The 24406-nt window shown below is 43.3% G+C and overlaps 1 long non-coding RNA gene across 12 annotated transcripts in view; it reads left to right on the plus strand.

Annotated features, from left to right (window-relative positions):
• The first annotated feature begins 226 nt into the window (after nt 1-226).
• Nucleotides 227-24406, plus strand: part of LOC142475501 (uncharacterized) — a 96695-nt gene continuing 72515 nt past the window's right edge. For 6 of the 12 annotated variants that reach the window (XR_012790979.1, XR_012790978.1, XR_012790986.1 and 3 more), the window contains exons 1-9: nt 227-380; nt 1401-1496; nt 2941-3044; nt 6781-6900; nt 7921-8016; nt 9461-9564; nt 13314-13433; nt 14453-14548; nt 15993-16096. This is a non-coding gene — a long non-coding RNA (uncharacterized LOC142475501). Of the gene's footprint in view, nt 381-1400; nt 1497-1726; nt 1746-2940; nt 3045-6780; nt 6901-7920; nt 8017-8246; nt 8266-9460; nt 9565-13313; nt 13434-14452; nt 14549-15992; nt 16097-24406 lie in introns of those variants that run through there. The other 6 variants (XR_012790980.1, XR_012790987.1, XR_012790982.1 and 3 more) reach the window with 6 other exon arrangements.

Consider the following 24406-nt stretch of genomic DNA (forward strand, 5'->3'; position numbering starts at 1 on the left):
GATGACTTGCGTGGTAGAAGCTCAAGAACAAGGATGTCAAACTCCAGTCCTCGAGGGCAGCAAACAGGCCAGGTTTTCAGGATATCCCTACTGAAAACCTGGCCTGTTTGGGACCCTCGAGGACTGGAGTTTGACATGCATGCTCTAGAAGGAGCACAGCTGTGGGTGGGAGGTGGATTTGCTTTGCATCAAATGGTTTGGAGCAAGGTTTATTGTATGTATTATCATAATAACAATGCAATGCTTAACTTTTATTTCAGGAGGGATGACTGCAGAACAGAAGTGAATATTGAAGCCATGTGTTCCTTTTCTTGCAAAAGAGAAAATTTGAAGGACAGTTGAAGAGAAGGAAAATTACTACACAGAGACAGATAAGCAATGTGTATATTTCTCATTTACCATTTAGTATTTGTCGTTTTATTGACTCCACACAATCCGGCTGCTACGGGTTTCACATTGAATATTTTCATCTCTACTCTACCCCTTCCTGTGATCTGAACCATGCAAGTTTTCGTTGATTCAATACATCATGAGTAGAGGGTGGCTACAGTATGAAGTAAAGACCCAAGGACCACATCTACTACCATTCATAACAAGAACATGTGCAGTAGCGCACAGCTGCAGTTCTATGTGATTGTTATGAAAGGTTGAGGTGGTTCAATTCTATGAATCTGGAGTGGGATGGATCCTGTTTGCATCATATGGTTTCATCTAGGCCAGTAGATTATATAACTTTCAGTACAGGTTACACATGGCATCAGTATTAGTGATTTAAAGAGGAGGAAAGCTTCAATGTGGAGAACAAAGCCAAGTAATGTTGAAGTTACTCCTTTTACCATTTACTTGGTCAGTCTGTACTGTCTACTCCCCACACAGCTGCTAAGGATCTTCCATTTTAAATACTTTCACCTCCTATTCTGCACTGCTTTGCTGCCCATTATTCAGAGATGCGTTCCAGTCATGTTTACCACTCTGAATCTCTCTGCAGTCATTGGTTCAGCACATCATGGGTAGAGCATGGCTACAGATACAGCAAGCTATTATTATTTTACCGGCTGATCATCCATAATATTGCATTAAAACATAGAATATCACTTAATTTCCAAAAGATTCAGTGATGCTGATAATGCAGAATCTCACAACATTTCCCATCATAATGCCATAATGCACCAGTGGGAGAAATAATCCTTGCTATATCTGTACATTGTGTGACGTATTACCTCCATGACCATTGAGAGCAAGTACATCTTCTGTATAGAGCGGCTGTGTTATGATGCAGTTATTGATCATCATTGACATAATCACAAGAATCTTATGCAAAGGGAAATTGTCCGCAGCGAAGTGAGATTTCAGCCCCCAAACGTCTGTAATATTAATGCAATGTCTTACTTTTGTTGCAGTGAACACTGAAGAGACGGATCTACTACAACACTGTACAGGATGAGCATACGCTACAAGCAGCAAAATGATCTTGCAGTTGACAGTATGTTGTTCTGGTAATGTGCACAATTATTATTTATGGGCTACACACCACAGTGCTGGACATATTCTGTTAACTTCAACTCTACTCCTAACATGGAGATGTCTTCCTGGTGTTACTGATTCAGTACATCATATGCACAGTGTGGTTATGATATGATGGATTGATTTAATGAACCCACCAACCAATGATGACATCTGCATCATCTTCTGTAAAGTGCAGCTACAGCATGATATTATCAGCATTTGGTGCGGTATAATCAGAGGTATCTATGTGCTTTTGTGCCTGTTTTAAGTCCTCCAGCTTAACGCCCCTACACCTCCCACTACACAGGCATACTTACTTATGCATACACTGACATCTGGCATACCTACACACACCCCAGGGCCACTTCCTTCCCCTGATGTCAGGGAGAGGATGGGCATGCAGAGTGCAGTAAGTCTCCACGTTACTCTGGCCAACAGTCTTGGCCTACCTCCAGCATCTGTCACCCACAACATCTGTTCCCTCCTTGTAAAGTGCTGAACTATCTCACCTGGGTCAGTGCTATAGCTGATCACAGTGCCCGATCAGGATGTCACTGTGACAGGCAGCAGTGCAGATTGACCGGTCAATCAATGCAGTGCCGCAACATATGCACTAAATGAGATTTCCGTGCCCCCAGTCAGGTTACTCCCTGGGCAGTGACCCTGCTCACACCCTCCCCTAGTTCCACCTCTGATCACAATTATCTCTCTTGGAGAGTGTAGCAAATTGGAGTTGGGGGAATCTCACCTCTGCCATGCATGGTCACAATCTGGGCACAGGACCCAAATAGTGGGCAATGTGGCACTTCTTACAGTAGAGAATAAGTAACTTTATTCTTTACTTGTGTATTAAGGACCTTATTTGCATTAAATTCAGTCCACATGGGACCAAGACTTTCTGGCTTACTGAACAAAGTGGAATTGTTTCGTAGAGGGTGGAGAATTGTATTTTATCTGAAATTACCCCCTCTGCACAAAATACAAACAATTATACCCATACAAGTACCTTGTGGAAGTTGTTGCCCTCTATCTTCCTGTGGTCTCTCCCTGTTTCTCACCGTGCCTCCTCCCATTTCCTTGCACCTCTGCGTCTCCGCATATATCCCTATACTCAGAGCCGGCTCCGGTCAGTGACATGGGATGCCCAAATATGAGCATACCCATATATGGGCATCCATGCCACTGACCGGAGCCCGCTCTGTTGCGGATATGGAGAGAGACTGGGAGATTTACATCCCCTTATAATTCATATGGTGCATAGTACCGGCACGTATTGTTTTACCGGTACTGTGTACCTTCCTACTTTCACACTGGTACAGTATATGCTGCAGTGGGACTGAGAGGGATATATTGGTAACACATAGTCATTGTTGGGGGAATTCAATCCATTTTGAAAATAGTAATGAAATGTTTTTTACTTTTCTTTTTTTTCAGTAATGAAGAATGAAACATTTCTGTTAAAATTGAATTGGAGGTGAACTGGATTCATCATCAACTCTGCACCAGTGTGAATTGATGTTCTTTAATGTTCTGATAAGGTACATGCAACATCTCTTCCTCAACCCCTGCACCACTCTCTGCCTCTTGCCTCTCTCTCTCCACCTCCCTGCTAAGCGTATTAACCCATCTAATGTAATCCACATTCCATGTCTCACTTTACTCTTCACTTCTCACGTGCCCTCTGGAATGACTGCTCTCTGACTAACAAGGTCTATTTGTACATGACCTCTTCTGCTCTCATCCACCACCTCTCATTCCCCTCACCCCTGTCCTACTCGATACCTCAGCTTAATTGAACTCTCTCCTCTGACATCTACCCTTATCTCTAACCTCTCCTCACTTTCTGCTTAAACTAACTATCTTGTTAACTTTTACAATGCTATCATCTCCTCCTCCCTCCTCCTCCTTCCTCCTCCCTCCTCCATTATATATATACCCCTTCTAGGCTCTGACACACTCATCCCTCTAAGGCCATGATTATCATGGGCACATGCTTGGTCGTCCACAGTGCGTGCGAGCGATGCAGAGCCGCCTCGGACCTCAGTGCAGGGATTGCTGCATACCCCCAGCATCTGTCACCCACAAACAATACACACACTAATACTCCCCACAATACACACTATAATACCTCCTCAATACTAATCTCCCCAATAATATTATAGCTCCAAACACAATATACACAACACCCTTACACAAGATACACAATCTAGTACTCTCCTCTGCACCTCTACACACAATATAATACTCCCACACACACAATATACACACTACCCTCCTACCCCCATAAAATACAACCAATAATACACACACACTTTGTGGATGTTGGGACCAGCTCCCGGCATGCACCAGTGAAAGAGAGAGGCCCGCAGAAGCTCGGAAGAACTCCCTCCATCCGTGCCTTCCTCCGTTTCACATCTTCTCCCTGTCTCTCTCCCTCCCTTTCCTTGCATCTCCCTGCGTCTTTACGTATACCCAGTCAGTGACGGCTCTGGTCACGTGATGCCTTAATATGGGCTTATCCATATATGTTCATCCACGTCACTAATGTGATGCCCGCACTGTTGCGGAGCTGGTACTTACGACGGGCACTTATTGTTTTATCAGTACTGCGTACCTGACTCTACCGGCCTACTTTCAACACTAGTACAATATGTGCTTCACTACGAGTGAGTGGGGAATATTGGCATCACACAGTCACTGTTGAATATGCCATTCAATCCATTTTGAAAATAGTAATGCAATGTGGTTTTGTTTTGTTTGCTTTTTGCAGTAATGAAGAATGGAAAAGTTATATTAAATTGGAGGGGGACTAGATTCAGCATTTCATCATGAACTCTGCACTTGTGAGAATTTAACTTCTTGAATACCCTGACAGGTACACGCAACATTAAGACTATAATCTGCTGTGCAAGCTTTCGTGCTATACCTCCCCCTCAGGTTTTGATTTATACATTTGCTCCCTCAATTCATGTCCTCTAATATTTGAAAGCTCTCTCCTAGCATTTTCTCTTTACCACAGAACGTCATCCCAATGTAACCTCTCTCTTGTTCTTTCTGCTTGCTGTTTCCTCACTCCTCTGTTAAACTTTTCTAATTTCTCTAACTTCCACACTCCTGCTTTTATCCACATGTTCTCCTCTTTCCTTCCCCTACCTTTGCATGTGTCTACACACTGCACCATTTGTACAGACCTCTATTGCAGCTATTTCTGCACTGCTCAATGAAAAGCACTCTTTAATATCCTATTCTCTGTGCCCCCTCTCTCTGCGCCCCCTCTTTTGGCGCCTCCTCTCTCTGCGCCCCCTCTCTCTGCGCCTATCTGTCTCATTCTCTCTACGTCCCTCTCTCTCTACATAGAGCTATCTCTGTCTCTCTCTACACCTATCTCTGTGTCTCCTTCTATGTTTGCTGATGTGTGGGATATCTCTTATAATCTTGAACCTGCTCATATACACATCGGGCCTCCCTGCCTCTGCCTCCCTGCTAAGAGTGTTAACCTATCTAATGTAATCCACATTCCTTTCCTTACTTTTCTCTTCCCTTCTCCTATGCCATCTGGAATGTCCGTTCTCTGACTAACAAGGCTCTAGTTGTACATGACCTCTTCTGCTCTCATCATTCACAATCAGTCATTCCCCTCACCCCATCTTACCTGTCCCACTGATTTGCCTCTGCTTAATTAAACTCTCCTCTGACATCTACTCTAACCTCTCTGCTCTCTCTCTCTTTCCGCTTAAACTAACAATCTTATTAACTCTTACAATGCTATCCTCCTATCTATATGCCCCCTCTAGGCTCTGACACACTTGTCCCTCTAGCCCACACCCTTGGCTAAATTCCCAAACATGTTCATCACACTTCCACTCGCTGTTCTTAATGCCTATGAAGGAAATCACACAATTGATATTTGATTTTTCTACAGTAAAAATGTCTCCAGTCCTGTATAAAGCTGCTCTCTGGGGCCAAACCACACTACTTTTTTTTCACATTCATCAACACTCAAATTTAATTTACGCTGTCTTTTTTTCCCTGTATTTGACTCCCTCCACTAACCTTCTCCTCACACTTGCCATCCTTCCTTCACTTCTCCTCAAGCATTTGACTACTTCAGAGGCAAGGTGGATGCCACCCACAAGGAGATTCCTTCTGTCCCTTCCCCCTTCTCTCCTTCTACCTAATTCTCCTTCTGCATTTGACTCCTTTTCTTCTCTTACAGAGCTGGAAGCTAATCATCTTCTCTTCTCCCTCTACCACATGCCCTCTAGATCGTATCCCCTCACACCTTACTGCATCTCTTAGTCCCCACTCTCACCCACATCTTCAATTCCTCCCTATTCTCTGGCTCTTTACCCTCTTACTTTAAGCCTGTAGTGGTCACCCTTTTCTCAGAAACAACCTACACCCTATGTGCCTTACTAACTACCGCCCTGTATCCCTCCTGCTGTTTGTCTCCTAATTGCTAGAATGTCAACATTCTTAAATCACATTCCCTCCTGGATCCTTTACAACCTGCCTTTCGTACAGCTCGTTCTACAGACTGTGCTTAAAGCAAATTCCCAAGGTCACTTTTCCCTACTAATCCTACTTGATCTATCTGCTGCGTTTTGATGCTCTCAATCACTCTCCTCCTTCATATTCTAAACTCTCTCTTGGTATCCGTAACACAGTTCTATCCTGGTTTTCATCATAACTTTCCTGTCACACATTCTCCATCTCTGTTGCTAACATGTCTTCGTCTTCTATTGATCTGTCTGTGGGTATACATCAGGGCTCTGTTCTGAGATCTCTCTTTCTCTCTACATACTATCATTTGGTGACCTCATCAACTCTTTGTGACAATCCTATAAATAACAAATACAAATATCAGGTCATGGGAATAAGTGATTTGGACATAAAAGTAACATTTCGGAAGTGTGGACAACTAATACATCTTGTAGATTGCCTTTACAGTGTGATGTCATTGATTCAGTAGATTGTGTGCAGACCAGGACTGCAGTACAGTGTCACTCACATGGATGACTTGCGTGGTAGAAGCTCAAGAACAAGGATGTCAAACTCCAGTCCTCGAGGGCAGCAAACAGGCCAGGTTTTCAGGATATCCCTACTGAAAACCTGGCCTGTTTGGGACCCTCGAGGACTGGAGTTTGACATGCATGCTCTAGAAGGAGCACAGCTGTGGGTGGGAGGTGGATTTGCTTTGCATCAAATGGTTTGGAGCAAGGTTTATTGTATGTATTATCATAATAACAATGCAATGCTTAACTTTTATTTCAGGAGGGATGACTGCAGAACAGAAGTGAATATTGAAGCCATGTGTTCCTTTTCTTGCAAAAGAGAAAATTTGAAGGACAGTTGAAGAGAAGGAAAATTACTACACAGAGACAGATAAGCAATGTGTATATTTCTCATTTACCATTTAGTATTTGTCGTTTTATTGACTCCACACAATCCGGCTGCTACGGGTTTCACATTGAATATTTTCATCTCTACTCTACCCCTTCCTGTGATCTGAACCATGCAAGTTTTCATTGATTCAATACATCATGAGTAGAGGGTGGCTACAGTATGAAGTAAAGACCCAAGGACCACATCTACTACCATTCATAACAAGAACATGTGCAGTAGCGCACAGCTGCAGTTCTATGTGATTGTTATGAAAGGTTGAGGTGGTTCAATTCTATGAATCTGGAGTGGGATGGATCCTGTTTGCATCATATGGTTTCATCTAGGCCAGTAGATTATATAACTCTCAGTACAGGTTACACATGGCATCAGTATTAGTGATTTAAAGAGGAGGAAAGCTTCAATGTGGAGAACAAAGCCAAGTAATGTTGAAGTTACTCCTTTTACCATTTACTTGGTCAGTCTGTACTGTCTACTCTCCACACAGCTGCTAAGGATCTTCCATTTTAAATACTTTCACCTCCTATTCTGCACTGCTTTGCTGCCCATTATTCAGAGATGCGTTCCAGTCATGTTTAGCACTCTGAATCTCTCTGCAGTCATTGGTTCAGCACATCATGGGTAGAGCATGGCTACAGATACAGCAAGCTATTATTATTTTACCGGCTGATCACCCATAATATTGCATTAAAACATAGAATATCACTTAATTTCCAAAAGATTCAGTGATGCTGATAATGCAGAATCTCACAACATTTCCCATCATAATGCCATAATGCACAAGTGGGAGAAATAATCCTTGCTATATCTGTACATTGTGTGACGTATTACCTCAATGACCAATGAGAGCAAGTACATCTTCTGTATAGAGCGGCTGTGTTATGATGCAGTTATTGATCATCATTGACATAATCACAAGAATCTTATGCAAAGGGAAATTGTCCGCAGCGAAGTGAGATTTCAGCCCCCAAACGTCTGTAATATTAATGCAATGTCTTACTTTTGTTGCAGTGAACACTGAAGAGACGGATCTACTACAACACTGTACAGGATGAGCATACGCTACAAGCAGCAAAATGATCTTGCAGTTGACAGTATGTTGTTCTGGTAATGTGCACAATTATTATTTATGGGCTACACACCACAGTGCTGGACATATTCTGTTAACTTCAACTCTACTCCTAACATGGAGATGTCTTCCTGGTGTTACTGATTCAGTACATCATATGCACAGTGTGGTTATGATATGATGGATTGATTTAATGAACCCACCAACCAATGATGACATCTGCATCATCTTCTGTAAAGTGCAGCTACAGCATGATATTATCAGCATTTGGTGCGGTATAATCAGAGGTATCTATGTGCTTTTGTGCCTGTTTTAAGTCCTCCAGCTTAACGCCCCTACACCTCCCACTACACAGGCATACTTACTTATGCATACACTGACATCTGGCATACCTACACACACCCCAGGGCCACTTCCTTCCCCTGATGTCAGGGAGAGGATGGGCATGCAGAGTGCAGTAAGTCTCCACGTTACTCTGGCCAACAGTCTTGGCCTACCTCCAGCATCTGTCACCCACAACATCTGTTCCCTCCTTGTAAAGTGCTGAACTATCTCACCTGGGTCAGTGCTATAGCTGATCACAGTGCCCGATCAGGATGTCACTGTGACAGGCAGCAGTGCAGATTGACCGGTCAATCAATGCAGTGCCGCAACATATGCACTAAATGAGATTTCCGTGCCCCCAGTCAGGTTACTCCCTGGGCAGTGACCCTGCTCACACCCTCCCCTAGTTCCACCTCTGATCACAATTATCTCTCTTGGAGAGTGTAGCAAATTGGAGTTGGGGGAATCTCACCTCTGCCATGCATGGTCACAATCTGGGCACAGGACCCAAATAGTGGGCAATGTGGCACTTCTTACAGTAGAGAATAAGTAACTTTATTCTTTACTTGTGTATTAAGGACCTTATTTGCATTAAATTCAGTCCACATGGGACCAAGACTTTCTGGCTTACTGAACAAAGTGGAATTGTTTCGTAGAGGGTGGAGAATTGTATTTTATCTGAAATTACCCCCTCTGCACAAAATACAAACAATTATACCCATACAAGTACCTTGTGGAAGTTGTTGCCCTCTATCTTCCTGTGGTCTCTCCCTGTTTCTCACCGTGCCTCCTCCCATTTCCTTGCACCTCTGCGTCTCCGCATATATCCCTATACTCAGAGCCGGCTCCGGTCAGTGACATGGGATGCCCAAATATGAGCATACCCATATATGGGCATCCATGCCACTGACCGGAGCCCGCTCTGTTGCGGATATGGAGAGAGACTGGGAGATTTACATCCCCTTATAATTCATATGGTGCATAGTACCGGCACGTATTGTTTTACCGGTACTGTGTACCTTCCTACTTTCACACTGGTACAGTATATGCTGCAGTGGGACTGAGAGGGATATATTGGTAACACATAGTCATTGTTGGGGGAATTCAATCCATTTTGAAAATAGTAATGAAATGTTTTTTACTTTTCTTTTTTTTCAGTAATGAAGAATGAAACATTTCTGTTAAAATTGAATTGGAGGTGAACTGGATTCATCATCAACTCTGCACCAGTGTGAATTGATGTTCTTTAATGTTCTGATAAGGTACATGCAACATCTCTTCCTCAACCCCTGCACCACTCTCTGCCTCTTGCCTCTCTCTCTCCACCTCCCTGCTAAGCGTATTAACCCATCTAATGTAATCCACATTCCATGTCTCACTTTACTCTTCACTTCTCACGTGCCCTCTGGAATGACTGCTCTCTGACTAACAAGGTCTATTTGTACATGACCTCTTCTGCTCTCATCCACCACCTCTCATTCCCCTCACCCCTGTCCTACTCGATACCTCAGCTTAATTGAACTCTCTCCTCTGACATCTACCCTTATCTCTAACCTCTCCTCACTTTCTGCTTAAACTAACTATCTTGTTAACTTTTACAATGCTATCATCTCCTCCTCCCTCCTCCTACTTCCTCCACCCTCCTCCATTATATATATACCCCTTCTAGGCTCTGACACACTCATCCCTCTAAGGCCATGATTATCATGGGCACATGCTTGGTCATCCACAGTGCGTGCGAGCGATGCAGAGCCGCCTCGGACCTCAGTGCAGGGATTGCTGCATACCCCCAGCATCTGTCACCCACAAACAATACACACACTAATACTCCCCACAATACACACTATAATACCTCCTCAATACTAATCTCCCCAATAATATTATAGCTCCAAACACAATATACACAACACCCTTACACAAGATACACAATCTAGTACTCTCCTCTGCACCTCTACACACAATATAATACTCCCACACACACAATATACACACTACCCTCCTACCCCCATAAAATACAACCAATAATACACACACACTTTGTGGATGTTGGGACCAGCTCCCGGCATGCACCAGTGAAAGAGAGAGGCCCGCAGAAGCTCGGAAGAACTCCCTCCATCCGTGCCTTCCTCCGTTTCACATCTTCTCCCTGTCTCTCTCCCTCCCTTTCCTTGCATCTCCCTGCGTCTTTACGTATACCCAGTCAGTGACGGCTCTGGTCACGTGATGCCTTAATATGGGCTTATCCATATATGTTCATCCACGTCACTAATGTGATGCCCGCACTGTTGCGGAGCTGGTACTTACGACGGGCACTTATTGTTTTATCAGTACTGCGTACCTGACTCTACCGGCCTACTTTCAACACTAGTACAATATGTGCTTCACTACGAGTGAGTGGGGAATATTGGCATCACACAGTCACTGTTGAATATGCCATTCAATCCATTTTGAAAATAGTAATGCAATGTGGTTTTGTTTTGTTTGCTTTTTGCAGTAATGAAGAATGGAAAAGTTATATTAAAATTAAATTGGAGGGGGACTAGATTCAGCATTTCATCATGAACTCTGCACTTGTGAGAATTTAACTTCTTGAATACCCTGACAGGTACACGCAACATTAAGACTATAATCTGCAAGCTTTCGTGCTATACCTCCCCCTCAGGTTTTGATTTATACATTTGCTCCCTCAATTCATGTCCTCTAATATTTGAAAGCTCTCTCCTAGCATTTTCTCTTTACCACAGAACGTCATCCCAATGTAACCTCTCTCTTGTTCTTTCTGCTTGCTGTTTCCTCACTCCTCTGTTAAACTTTTCTAATTTCTCTAACTTCCACACTCCTGCTTTTATCCACATGTTCTCCTCTTTCCTTCCCCTACCTTTGCATGTGTCTACACACTGCACCATTTGTACAGACCTCTATTGCAGCTATTTCTGCACTGCTCAATGAAAAGCACTCTTTAATATCCTATTCTCTGTGCCCCCTCTCTCTGCGCCCCCTCTTTTGGCGCCTCCTCTCTCTGCGCCCCCTCTCTCTGCGCCCCCTCTCTCTGCGCCTATCTGTCTCATTCTCTCTACGTCCCTCTCTCTCTACATAGAGCTATCTCTGTCTCTCTCTACACTTATCTCTATGTCTCCTTCTATGTTTGCTGATGTGTGGGATATCTCTTATAATCTTGAACCTGCTCATATACACATCGGGCCTCCCTGCCTCTGCCTCCCTGCTAAGAGTGTTAACCTATCTAATGTAATCCACATTCCTTTCCTTACTTTTCTCTTCCCTTCTCCTATGCCATCTGGAATGTCCGTTCTCTGACTAACAAGGCTCTAGTTGTACATGACCTCTTCTGCTCTCATCATTCACAATCAGTCATTCCCCTCACCCCATCTTACCTGTCCCACTGATTTGCCTCTGCTTAATTAAACTCTCCTCTGACATCTACTCTAACCTCTCTGCTCTCTCTCTCTTTCCGCTTAAACTAACAATCTTATTAACTCTTACAATGCTATCCTCCTATCTATATGCCCCCTCTAGGCTCTGACACACTTGTCCCTCTAGCCCACACCCTTGGCTAAATTCCCAAACATGTTCATCACACTTCCACTCGCTGTTCTTAATGCCTATGAAGGAAATCACACAATTGATATTTGATTTTTCTACAGTAAAAATGTCTCCAGTCCTGTATAAAGCTGCTCTCTGGGGCCAAACCACACTACTTTTTTTTCACATTCATCAACACTCAAATTTAATTTACGCTGTCTTTTTTTCCCTGTATTTGACTCCCTCCACTAACCTTCTCCTCACACTTGCCATCCTTCCTTCACTTCTCCTCAAGCATTTGACTACTTCAGAGGCAAGGTGGATGCCACCCACAAGGAGATTCCTTCTGTCCCTTCCCCCTTCTCTCCTTCTACCTAATTCTCCTTCTGCATTTGACTCCTTTTCTTCTCTTACAGAGCTGGAAGCTAATCATCTTCTCTTCTCCCTCTACCACATGCCCTCTAGATCGTATCCCCTCACACCTTACTGCATCTCTTAGTCCCCACTCTCACCCACATCTTCAATTCCTCCCTATTCTCTGGCTCTTTACCCTCTTACTTTAAGCCTGTAGTGGTCACCCTTTTCTCAGAAACAACCTACACCCTATGTGCCTTACTAACTACCGCCCTGTATCCCTCCTGCTGTTTGTCTCCTAATTGCTAGAATGTCAACATTCTTAAATCACATTCCCTCCTGGATCCTTTACAACCTGCCTTTCGTACAGCTCGTTCTACAGACTGTGCTTAAAGCAAATTCCCAAGGTCACTTTTCCCTACTAATCCTACTTGATCTATCTGCTGCGTTTGATGCTCTCAATCACTCTCCTCCTTCATATTCTAAACTCTCTTGGTATCCGTAACACAGTTCTATCCTGGTTTTCATCATAACTTTCCTGTCACACATTCTCCATCTCTGTTGCTAACATGTCTTCGTCTTCTATTGATCTGTCTGTGGGTATACATCAGGGCTCTGTTCTGAGATCTCTCTTTCTCTCTACATACTATCATTTGGTGACCTCATCAACTCTTTGTGACAATCCTATAAATAACAAATACAAATATCAGGTCATGGGAATAAGTGATTTGGACATAAAAGTAACATTTCGGAAGTGTGGACAACTAATACATCTTGTAGATTGCCTTTACAGTGTGATGTCATTGATTCAGTAGATTGTGTGCAGACCAGGACTGCAGTACAGTGTCACTCACATGGATGACTTGCGTGGTAGAAGCTCAAGAACAAGGATGTCAAACTCCAGTCCTCGAGGGCAGCAAACAGGCCAGGTTTTCAGGATATCCCTACTGAAAACCTGGCCTGTTTGGGACCCTCGAGGACTGGAGTTTGACATGCATGCTCTAGAAGGAGCACAGCTGTGGGTGGGAGGTGGATTTGCTTTGCATCAAATGGTTTGGAGCAAGGTTTATTGTATGTATTATCATAATAACAATGCAATGCTTAACTTTTATTTCAGGAGGGATGACTGCAGAACAGAAGTGAATATTGAAGCCATGTGTTCCTTTTCTTGCAAAAGAGAAAATTTGAAGGACAGTTGAAGAGAAGGAAAATTACTACACAGAGACAGATAAGCAATGTGTATATTTCTCATTTACCATTTAGTATTTGTCGTTTTATTGACTCCACACAATCCGGCTGCTACGGGTTTCACATTGAATATTTTCATCTCTACTCTACCCCTTCCTGTGATCTGAACCATGCAAGTTTTCGTTGATTCAATACATCATGAGTAGAGGGTGGCTACAGTATGAAGTAAAGACCCAAGGACCACATCTACTACCATTCATAACAAGAACATGTGCAGTAGCGCACAGCTGCAGTTCTATGTGATTGTTATGAAAGGTTGAGGTGGTAAATTCTATGAATCTGGAGTGGGATGGATCCTGTTTGCATCATATGGTTTCATCTAGGCCAGTAGATTATATAACTCTCAGTACAGGTTACACATGGCATCAGTATTAGTGATTTAAAGAGGAGGAAAGCTTCAATGTGGAGAACAAAGCCAAGTAATGTTGAAGTTACTCCTTTTACCATTTACTTGGTCAGTCTGTACTGTCTACTCTCCACACAGCTGCTAAGGATCTTCCATTTTAAATACTTTCACCTCCTATTCTGCACTGCTTTGCTGCCCATTATTCAGAGATGCGTTCCAGTCATGTTTAGCACTCTGAATCTCTCTGCAGTCATTGGTTCAGCACATCATGGGTAGAGCATGGCTACAGATACAGCAAGCTATTATTATTTTACCGGCTGATCACCCATAATATTGCATTAAAACATAGAATATCACTTAATTTCCAAAAGATTCAGTGATGCTGATAATGCAGAATCTCACAACATTTCCCATCATAATGCCATAATGCACAAGTGGGAGAAATAATCCTTGCTATATCTGTACATTGTGTGACGTATTACCTCAATGACCAATGAGAGCAAGTACATCTTCTGTATAGAGCGGCTGTGTTATGATGCAGTTATTGATCATCATTGACATAATCACAAGAATCTTATGCAAAGGGAAATTGTCCGCAGCGAAGTGAGATTTCAGCCCCCAAACGTCTGTAATATTAATGCAATGTCTTACTTTTGTTGCAGTGAACACTGAAGAGACGGATCTACTACAACACTGTACAGGATGAGCATACGCTACAAGCAGCAAAATGATCTTGCAGTTGACAGTATGTTGTTCTGGTAATGTGCACAATTATTATTTATGGGCTACACACCACAGTGCTGGACATATTCTGTTAACTTCAACTCTACTCCTAACATGGAGATGTCTTCCTGGTGTTACTGATTCAGTACATCATATGCACAGTGTGGTTATGATATGATGGATTGATTTAATGAACCCACCAACCAATGATGACATCTGCATCATCTTCTGTAAAGTGCAGCTACAGCATGATATTATCAGCATTTGGTGCGGTATAATCAGAGGTATCTATGTGCTTTTGTGCCTGTTTTAAGTCCTCCAGCTTAACGCCCCTACACCTCCCACTACACAGGCATACTTACTTATGCATACACTGACATCTGGCATACCTACACACACCCCAGGGCCACTTCCTTCCCCTGATGTCAGGGAGAGGATGGGCATGCAGAGTGCAGTAAGTCTCCACGTTACTCTGGCCAACAGTCTTGGCCTACCTCCAGCATCTGTCACCCACAACATCTGTTCCCTCCTTGTAAAGTGCTGAACTATCTCACCTGGGTCAGTGCTATAGCTGATCACAGTGCCCGATCAGGATGTCACTGTGACAGGCAGCAGTGCAGATTGACCGGTCAATCAATGCAGTGCCGCAACATATGCACTAAATGAGATTTCCGTGCCCCCAGTCAGGTTACTCCCTGGGCAGTGACCCTGCTCACACCCTCCCCTAGTTCCACCTCTGATCACAATTATCTCTCTTGGAGAGTGTAGCAAATTGGAGTTGGGGGAATCTCACCTCTGCCATGCATGGTCACAATCTGGGCACAGGACCCAAATAGTGGGCAATGTGGCACTTCTTACAGTAGAGAATAAGTAACTTTATTCTTTACTTGTGTATTAAGGACCTTATTTGCATTAAATTCAGTCCACATGGGACCAAGACTTTCTGGCTTACTGAACAAAGTGGAATTGTTTCGTAGAGGGTGGAGAATTGTATTTTATCTGAAATTACCCCCTCTGCACAAAATACAAACAATTCTACCCATACAAGTACCTTGTGGAAGTTGTTGCCCTCTATCTTCCTGTGGTCTCTCCCTGTTTCTCACCGTGCCTCCTCCCATTTCCTTGCACCTCTGCGTCTCCGCATATATCCCTATACTCAGAGCCGGCTCCGGTCAGTGACATGGGATGCCCAAATATGAGCATACCCATATATGGGCATCCATGCCACTGACCGGAGCCCGCTCTGTTGCGGATATGGAGAGAGACTGGGAGATTTACATCCCCTTATAATTCATATGGTGCATAGTACCGGCACGTATTGTTTTACCGGTACTGTGTACCTTCCTACTTTCACACTGGTACAGTATATGCTGCAGTGGGACTGAGAGGGATATATTGGTAACACATAGTCATTGTTGGGGGAATTCAATCCATTTTGAAAATAGTAATGAAATGTTTTTTACTTTTCTTTTTTTTCAGTAATGAAGAATGAAACATTTCTGTTAAAATTGAATTGGAGGTGAACTGGATTCATCATCAACTCTGCACCAGTGTGAATTGATGTTCTTTAATGTTCTGATAAGGTACATGCAACATCTCTTCCTCAACCCCTGCACCACTCTCTGCCTCTTGCCTCTCTCTCTCCACCTCCCTGCTAAGCGTATTAACCCATCTAATGTAATCCACATTCCATGTCTCACTTTACTCTTCACTTCTCACGTGCCCTCTGGAATGACTGCTCTCTGACTAACAAGGTCTATTTGTACATGACCTCTTCTGCTCTCATCATCCACCACCTCTCATTCCCCTCACCCCTGTCCTACTCGATACCTCAGCTTAATTGAACTCTCTCCTCTGACATCTACCCTTATCTCTAACCTCTCCTCACTTTCTGCTTAAACTAACTATTTTGTTAACTCTTACAATGCTATCATCTCCTCCTCCCTCCTCCTCCATCATCTATATGCCCCTTCTAGGCTCTGACACACTCATCCCTCTAAGGCCGTGATTATCATGGGCACACGCTTGGTCGTCCACAGTGCGTGCGAGCGATGCAGGGCCTCCCCGTCGCCTCGGACCTCAGTGCAGGGATTGCTGGAGCGACAGGCATGCGCTAACTTTGCCTTCTGTTGCGTGCTTACTATAGACGCAGCCTAACCCATGCATTGGTTTAATTCACAAGCACGCTCTCATCACACTTCATCACATCACACTGCTGCTCTTAACACCTATGGAGGAAATCTCACAGTCTGATTTTCTACACTAAACCTTTGTCCTGTTCTGTAAAACTCTGCTCCTTTTTTTAAGGTCAAACACTACTTTTTCCTCACTCATCAACACTCCAATTTCATTCACACTGTCTTCTATGTATTTGAGTCCCACCACTGACTTTCTCCTCCCACTTAACAACCATCCTTTATTTCTCCTCAAGCCTTTGCTCACTTGAGGCAAGGTGGATGCCATCCACAAGTAGATTCGTTCTCTCCCTTCCCCCTCTCTCTTTTTCTATCTAGATCTCATTGCACTCTTGACTCCTTTTCTCCTGTCACAAAGCTGGAACCTGATCTTCTCTTCTCCCTCTACCACATGCCCTCTCAATCCTATATTCTCACTCTCACCCACATCTTCAATTCCTCCATATCCTTTGGCTCTTTCAACTCTTCCTTTTAAGCATGCAGTGGTCACCCCTATTCTCAAAAATAACCTTGACCTTGTGTGAATTTCTAACTATCGCCCTGTATCCGTCCTACCATTTGCCTCCTAATTGCTAGAACGTCTTGTGATCTCCCGTTTGATCAACATTCTTAAATCACATGCTCCTCTGGGCCCTTCACAATCTGCCTTTCCCAATGTAACCAATTATGTACATAAAGAAAATTCCCAAGGTCCATTTTACTTACTAATCCTGCTTGATCTCTCTTCTGCTTTTGATACTGTCAATCACTCTTCTCATTCATATTCTAAACTCTTTCTTCGTATCCGCAGCAAACTTATATCCTGGTTTTCATCATACTTCTCCATCACACATTCTCCATCTCTGTTGCTAACGTGTCTTTGTCTCCTGTTGTTTTGTCTGTTGGTATACCTCAGGACTCTGTTCTGGGACCTCTCTCACTACATACTATCACTAGTTGACCTTATCAACTATTTTGTCCCTTGATATCATCTCTATGCAGATGATACACACACCTATCCACCCTACCGTCACTCCTGCAATTTAGTTCCTAGTTTCGGGTCGCCTCCTGGCTATATCCTCCATGGATGACACTCTTCTGCCTTAAACCTAATGTCTAAAACTGAGCTCCTCATATTTCCCCCTAAATCTGGCCTAATATCACCTTTCTCCATCGCAGTAAACAGTACTACCATCATCCTGTCATGAAAGCACATTGCCTAGGAGTAACATTTGACTCTTCCCTTTCCATCTTCATTCACGACACTGGCTAAAGTTTGTCGATTCTTTCTCTGTAATATTTCCAAGATTTGCCCTTTTCTCTGTCAATCTACTGCTAAAACGCCAATGCATGCCCTTATCGTATGGGTTAACATACTGCTAACAGGGCTCCCTGCTTCACAACTTTCTCATTTGCAATCTATCCAAAACTCTGCTGCTTGAATAATTTCCCTTTCTCCCACAACAGTATCTGCTCATCTCCTCCTCCTCCTTAAATCCCTCTCCTTGCTTCCCATCAAGTTTCAGATCACCTACAAAGTTCTCCTCCTTACCTTTTTGTTAAGGTTCTCTATTAGTGGTGTACCGAGTACCCGGCGTTACCCGACACATTTCCAGCTACCCGGACATTACTCGAAACCGGCCACTGAGAAGTGGACTTGGCCGGGTAATACCCGGCGTCGGGTAATGTCAGGGCAGCTGGAAATAATCTTTTATACTTACCTTTCCTAAGACATCTAGGATCAGCAGCAGCAGTCCTCTGATGTTGGCAGCATCAGAGGTGTCTTCACCTGGCGGGGGGAGCTGCAGGAATCACTTCCACAGCACCGAAGCAGGTAAGCTGTGTCTGTGAGCCTGCAGCTCCCCCGCCGGCTGAAGACACCACAGATGCTGCCACCGTCACAGGACTGCTGCTGATCCTAGATGTCACCGCCACCCGGAAGGTAAGTGCCAAACCGTGTACCCGACCGGGTAGAACCTTTCATTTTGGCCGGGTACCCGTTACCCATTTTTTTATAGTTGAGGACCCAGTCCAACACTATTCTCTATTCATCTGCTCCTTCCTACATATCATCTTTGGTCTCGTTATGCCCTTCCTCGTCTCCTAAGCTCTACTAATAACTGTCTCCATTATACTTCTTACACCTCTACTGCGCACTCGCTCTCTTGCCTGAAACCCTTTCCCATCAATTTACCTGTGAAACTCACACACACTCAGTATATGCCAACATACCCTCTTCCACCCACATTTAAGATCAACCTTAAAATTCACAACTTAAATGAAGCATTTCAATAGCTTTTACTCGTTGCTACTGTCACTCATTCAGTCACTAACTATTGTTCCCAAGAAGTGCTTTATACTACAAGTACCCACCATTAAGGACAAGCATTGTCATCTACTGCACTTGTTCCCCCACCTGTTGTCTCTCTGTAAGTCTCCTTACATTTCTCTTAGATTGTAAACTACCCAGGACAGGGATTTACTTTCCTATTGTCTGTTTTTGTTTGTTGAACTTATTGTATAATAATTTCCTGTACTTTTTGGTCTCTCTTGTAAAGCGCTGAGTACACAATGGGTGGTATATAAATAGAGATATATGCAGAGTCTAGAGACAAGGCACACGTGTATAGGTAGCTACAGTTTATCCGGGACCGTATGCATCCTTGAAGTGCCTGTCCCAGTTATTTTCTATTGATTGCAATGTAGGAGTGTCTGTCCTGTCTTATTTTTTTTATTATTATTATTATTATTATTATTATTATATATACATAGATATATACAAAGATTGTTTCCTGTCGTTAGCATGACATTGTGTGACACAGTGTGATGTCATTGATTCAGTAGATTGTGTGCAGACCGGGACTGCAGTACAGTTTCACTGACATGAATAACTTGTGTGGTAGAAGCTCTAGAAGGAGCACAGCTGTGGGAGGGAGGTGGATTTGCTTTGTATCACATGGTTTGGAGCAAGGTTCATTGTATGTATCGTCAATAATAATTATAATAATAATAATGCAATGCTTAACTTTTTTATTTCAAGAGGAAAGACTGCAGAACAGAAGTGAATATTGAAGCCATGTGTTCATTTTCTTGCAAAATAGAAAATTGAAGGACAGTTGAAGAGGAGGAAAATGACTACACAGAGACAGATAAGCAATGTGTATATTTCTCATTTAGTATTTGTCGTTTTATTGACTCCAAAAAATCCGGCTGCTAAGGGTTTCGCATTGGACATATTCACCTCTACTCCACCCCTTCCTGTGATCTGTACCATGCAGATTTTTGTTGATTCAATACATCATGAATAGAGTGTGGCTACAGTATGAAGTACTGACCCAAGGACCACATCTACTACCATTCATAACAAGAACATGTGCAGTAGCGCACTGCTGCAGTTCTATGTTATTGCTATGAAAGGTTGAGGTGGTGCAATCATATGAATCTTGAGTGGGAGGGATCCTGTTTGCATCATTTAATTTGATCTAGGCCAGTAGAGTATATAACTCTCAGTACAGGTTACATATGGCATCAGTATTAGTGATTTAAAGAACAGAAAAACAGGAGTGGAGAACAAAACCAAGTAATGTTGAAGTTACTACTTTTTACTATTTACTTGGTCAGTCTGTACTGTCTACTCCCCACACAGCTGCTAAGGGTTTCCATTTGAGATACATTCACCTTCTACTCTGCACTACTGTGCTACCCTCTATTCAGAGATGAGTTCAAGTCATGTTTACCACTCTAAATCGCTCTGCAGTCATTGATTCAGCACATCATGGGTAGAGCATGGCTATAGATACAGCAAGCTTTATTTTACCCTAATATTGCATTAAAAAATAGAATATCACTCAGTTTCCTACAGATTTACTGATGCTGATAATGCAGAATCTCACCCTCCCATCATAATACACCAGAGGAAGAAATAATCCTTGCTATATATGTACATTGTGTGACATATTGCCTCCATGACCATTGATGGCAAATACATATTCTGTATAGAGCAGCTGTGTTATGATGTAGTTGTTATTGATCATCATTGAGATATAATCACAAGAATCTTATGCAAAGGGAAACTGTCATTAGCATAGTGGGATTTCAGCCCCCAAACTTCTGTAATATTAATGCAATGTCTTACTTTTATTGCAGTGAACACCGAAGAGACGGATCTACTACAACACTGCACAGGACAAGAGTATACACTACAAGCAGCAAAATGATCATGCAGTTGACAATATGTTGTTCTGGTAATGTGCACAATTATTATGTATGGGCTCCACACCACAGTGCTGGACATATTTTGTTAACTTCAACACTACCCCTACCATGGAGATGTCTTCCTGTGGTTGGTGTTACTGATTCAGTACATCATATGCACAGTGTGGCTATTATATGATGGATTGATTTAATGAACCCACCAAACACTGATGACATCTGTATCATCTTCTGTAAAGTGCATCTACAGCAGGATATTATCAGCATTTGGGGTGATATAATCAGAGGCATCTATGTGCTTTTGTGCTGGGTAAAGTCCTCCAGCTGAACCGCCCCCCGCCCCCCACCCCCCTACACCTCCTGCCACACAGGCAAACTTACTTACACACACAGCACACTTACTTATGCACACTGACACTTGGCATACCTACACACACACACCCCACAGCCACTGGCATGCATGCAGAGTCCTGGGCATGCAGGATGGGCATGCAGAGTACAGAATATCTCCACCTTGCTCTGGCCCGTACTCTTGGCCTACCCCCAGCATCTGTCACCCACAACCTCTGTTCCCTCCCTGTAAATTGCTGCACTAACACACCTTGGTCAGCGCTGCAACCGATCACAGCACCGGATCATGTCACTGTGATAGGAAGCAGTGCTAATTGACCGGTCAATCAATGCCATGTGGCAACATACGCACCAAAAGAGATTTCCATGCCCCCTGACAGGCTACTCCCTGGGCAGTGACCCTGCTCATCTTCCACCTCTGATCACAATATTCTCTCTTGGAGAGTGTAGCAAATTGGAGTTGGGGGAATTTCACCTCTGCAGTGCATGTAGAGTCCTGTATGCAGAGTACAGAAAGTCTCCACCTTAGTCTGGCCCGTACTCTTGGCCTACCCACAGCATCTGTCACCCACAAATAATACATACACTAATACTCCCCACAATACACACTTTAATACCTCCTCAATAATAATCTCCCCAATAATATTATAGTCTTAAACACAATATACACAATACCCCCTAACACAAGATACCCAATCTAACACTCTCCTCTGCACCTCAACATAATATACACACTATAATACCCTACACACAATATAATACTCCCACACACACACACAATATACACACTATCCTCCTACCGCCATAAAACACAACCAATAATACACACACACTTTGTGGATGTTGGGACCAGCTCCTTGCATGCACCAGTGAAAGAGAGAGGCCTGCCATCAGTGCCTCCCTCCGTTTCCCATCTTCTCCCTGTCTCCCTCCCTTTCTTTGCATCTCCCTGCATCTTTGCGTATACCCAGTCATTGACGGCTCCGGTCACGTGATGCCTTAATATGGGCTTATCCATATATCTGTTGCAGAGATGGAGAGAGACCTGGAGATTTTACATTTCCTTATAATTCATATTGGTACTTAGTACGGGCACTTATTGTTTTATCAGTACTGGGTACCTGACCGTACTGGCCTACGAGTGAGAAGGCAATATTGGCATCACACAGTTACTGTTGAATATGTCATTCAATCCATTTTGAAAATAGTAATGCAATGTGGTTTTGTTTTGTTTGCTTTTTGCAGTAATGAAGAATGAAAAAGTTATATTAATATTAAATTGGAGGGGAACTGGATTCAGCATTTCTTCATGAACTCTGCACTTGTGAGCATTGACCTTCTTGAGTGCCCTGACAGGTACACGCAACTTTAAGACTATAATCTTCATCAACTGCTGTGCAAGCTTTCGTGCTATACCTCCCCCTCCGGTTTTGATTTATACATTTGCTCTCTCAATTCATGTCCTCTAATATCTGGAGGCTCTCTCCTAGCATTTCTCTCTACCACAGCACGTCATCCCAATGTAACCTCTCTCTTGTTCTTTCTGTTTACTGTTTCCTCACTCCTCTGTAAAACTTTTCTAATTTCTCTAACTTCCACACTCCTGCTTTTATCCACATGTTCTATACACTTTCCTTCCCCTACCTTTGCATGTGTCTACACAAAGCACCATTTGTACAGACCTCTATTGCAGCTATTTCTGCACTGCTCAATGAAATGCACTCCTGCACATCCTATTCTCTTCCACCTTCCCTCATTCTCTACGCCCCCCTCTCAAAGCCCCCTCTCTCTATGTCTCCTCTCTCTACGCCTATCTGTCTCATTCTCTTGACGCCCTTCTCTCTCTACATATCCCTATCTCTGTCTCTCTCTACACCTATCTCTGTGTCTCCTTCTATGCTCGCTGATGTTGGGGGATATCTCTTATAATCTTGGACCGGCTCATATACACATCAGGCCTCCCTACTAAGAGTGTTAACCTATCTAATGTAATCCACATTCCTTTCCTTACTTTTCTCTTCCCTTCTCCTGTGCCCTCTGGAATGTCCACTCTTACTAACAAGGCTCTAGTTGTACATAACCTCTTCTGCTCTCATCAGTCACAATCAGTCATTCCCCTCACCGCATCTTACCTGTCCCACTGATTTGCCTCTGCTTAATTAAACTCTCCTCTGACATCTACTCTAACCTCTCTTCTCTCTTCTCTCTTCTCTCTCTTTCTTTCTGCTTAAACTAACAATCTTATTAACTCTTACAATGCTATCCTCCTATCTATATGCCCCCTATAGGCTCTGACACACTCATCCCTCTAACCCACACCTTTGGCTAAATTCCCAAACACACTCATCACACTTCCACTCGCTGTTCTTAATACCTACGGAGGAAATCTCACACTTTGTTTGATTTTTCTACAGTAAAAATGTCTCCTGTCCTGTATAAAGCTGCTCTCTAGGGCTAAATACACTACTTTTTTCCACACTCATCAACACTCAAATTTAATTTACGCTGTTTTTTTTCTCTGTATTTGACTCCCTCCACTGACCTTCTCCTCCCACTTGCCATCCTTCCTTCACTTCTCCTCAAGCATTTGACTACTTCAGAGGCAAGGTGGATGCCACCCAAAAGGAGATTCCTTCTGTCCCTTCCCCCTTCTCTCCTTCTACCCAAATCTCCTTCTGCACTTGACTCCTTTTCTTCTCTTACAGAGCTGGAAGCTAATCATCTTCTATTCTCCCTCTACCACATGCCCTCTAGATCGTATCCCCTCACACCTTACTGCATCTCTTAGTCCCCACTCTCACCCACATCTTCAATTTCTCCCTATTCTCTGGATTTTTGCCCTCTTACTTTAAGCCTGTAGCGGTCACCCTTTTGTCAGAAACAAACTACACCCTATGTGCCTTACTAACTACCGCTCTGTATCCCTCATGCTGTTTGCCTTCTAATTGCTAGTGTCAACATTCTTAAATCACATGCCCTCCTGGATCCTTTACAACCTGCCTTTCGTACAGCACGTTCTACAGACTGTGCTTAAAGCTAATTCCCAAGGTTTTTCCCTACTAATCCTACTTGATCTATCGGCTGCGTTTGATGCTCTCAATCACTCTCCTCCTTCATATTCTAAACTCTCTCTTGGTATCAGTAACAAAGTTCTAT

This window comes from Ascaphus truei, unplaced genomic scaffold, assembly GCF_040206685.1.
Source record: "Ascaphus truei isolate aAscTru1 unplaced genomic scaffold, aAscTru1.hap1 HAP1_SCAFFOLD_1257, whole genome shotgun sequence".
Taxonomy (NCBI): Eukaryota; Metazoa; Chordata; class Amphibia; order Anura; family Ascaphidae; genus Ascaphus; species Ascaphus truei.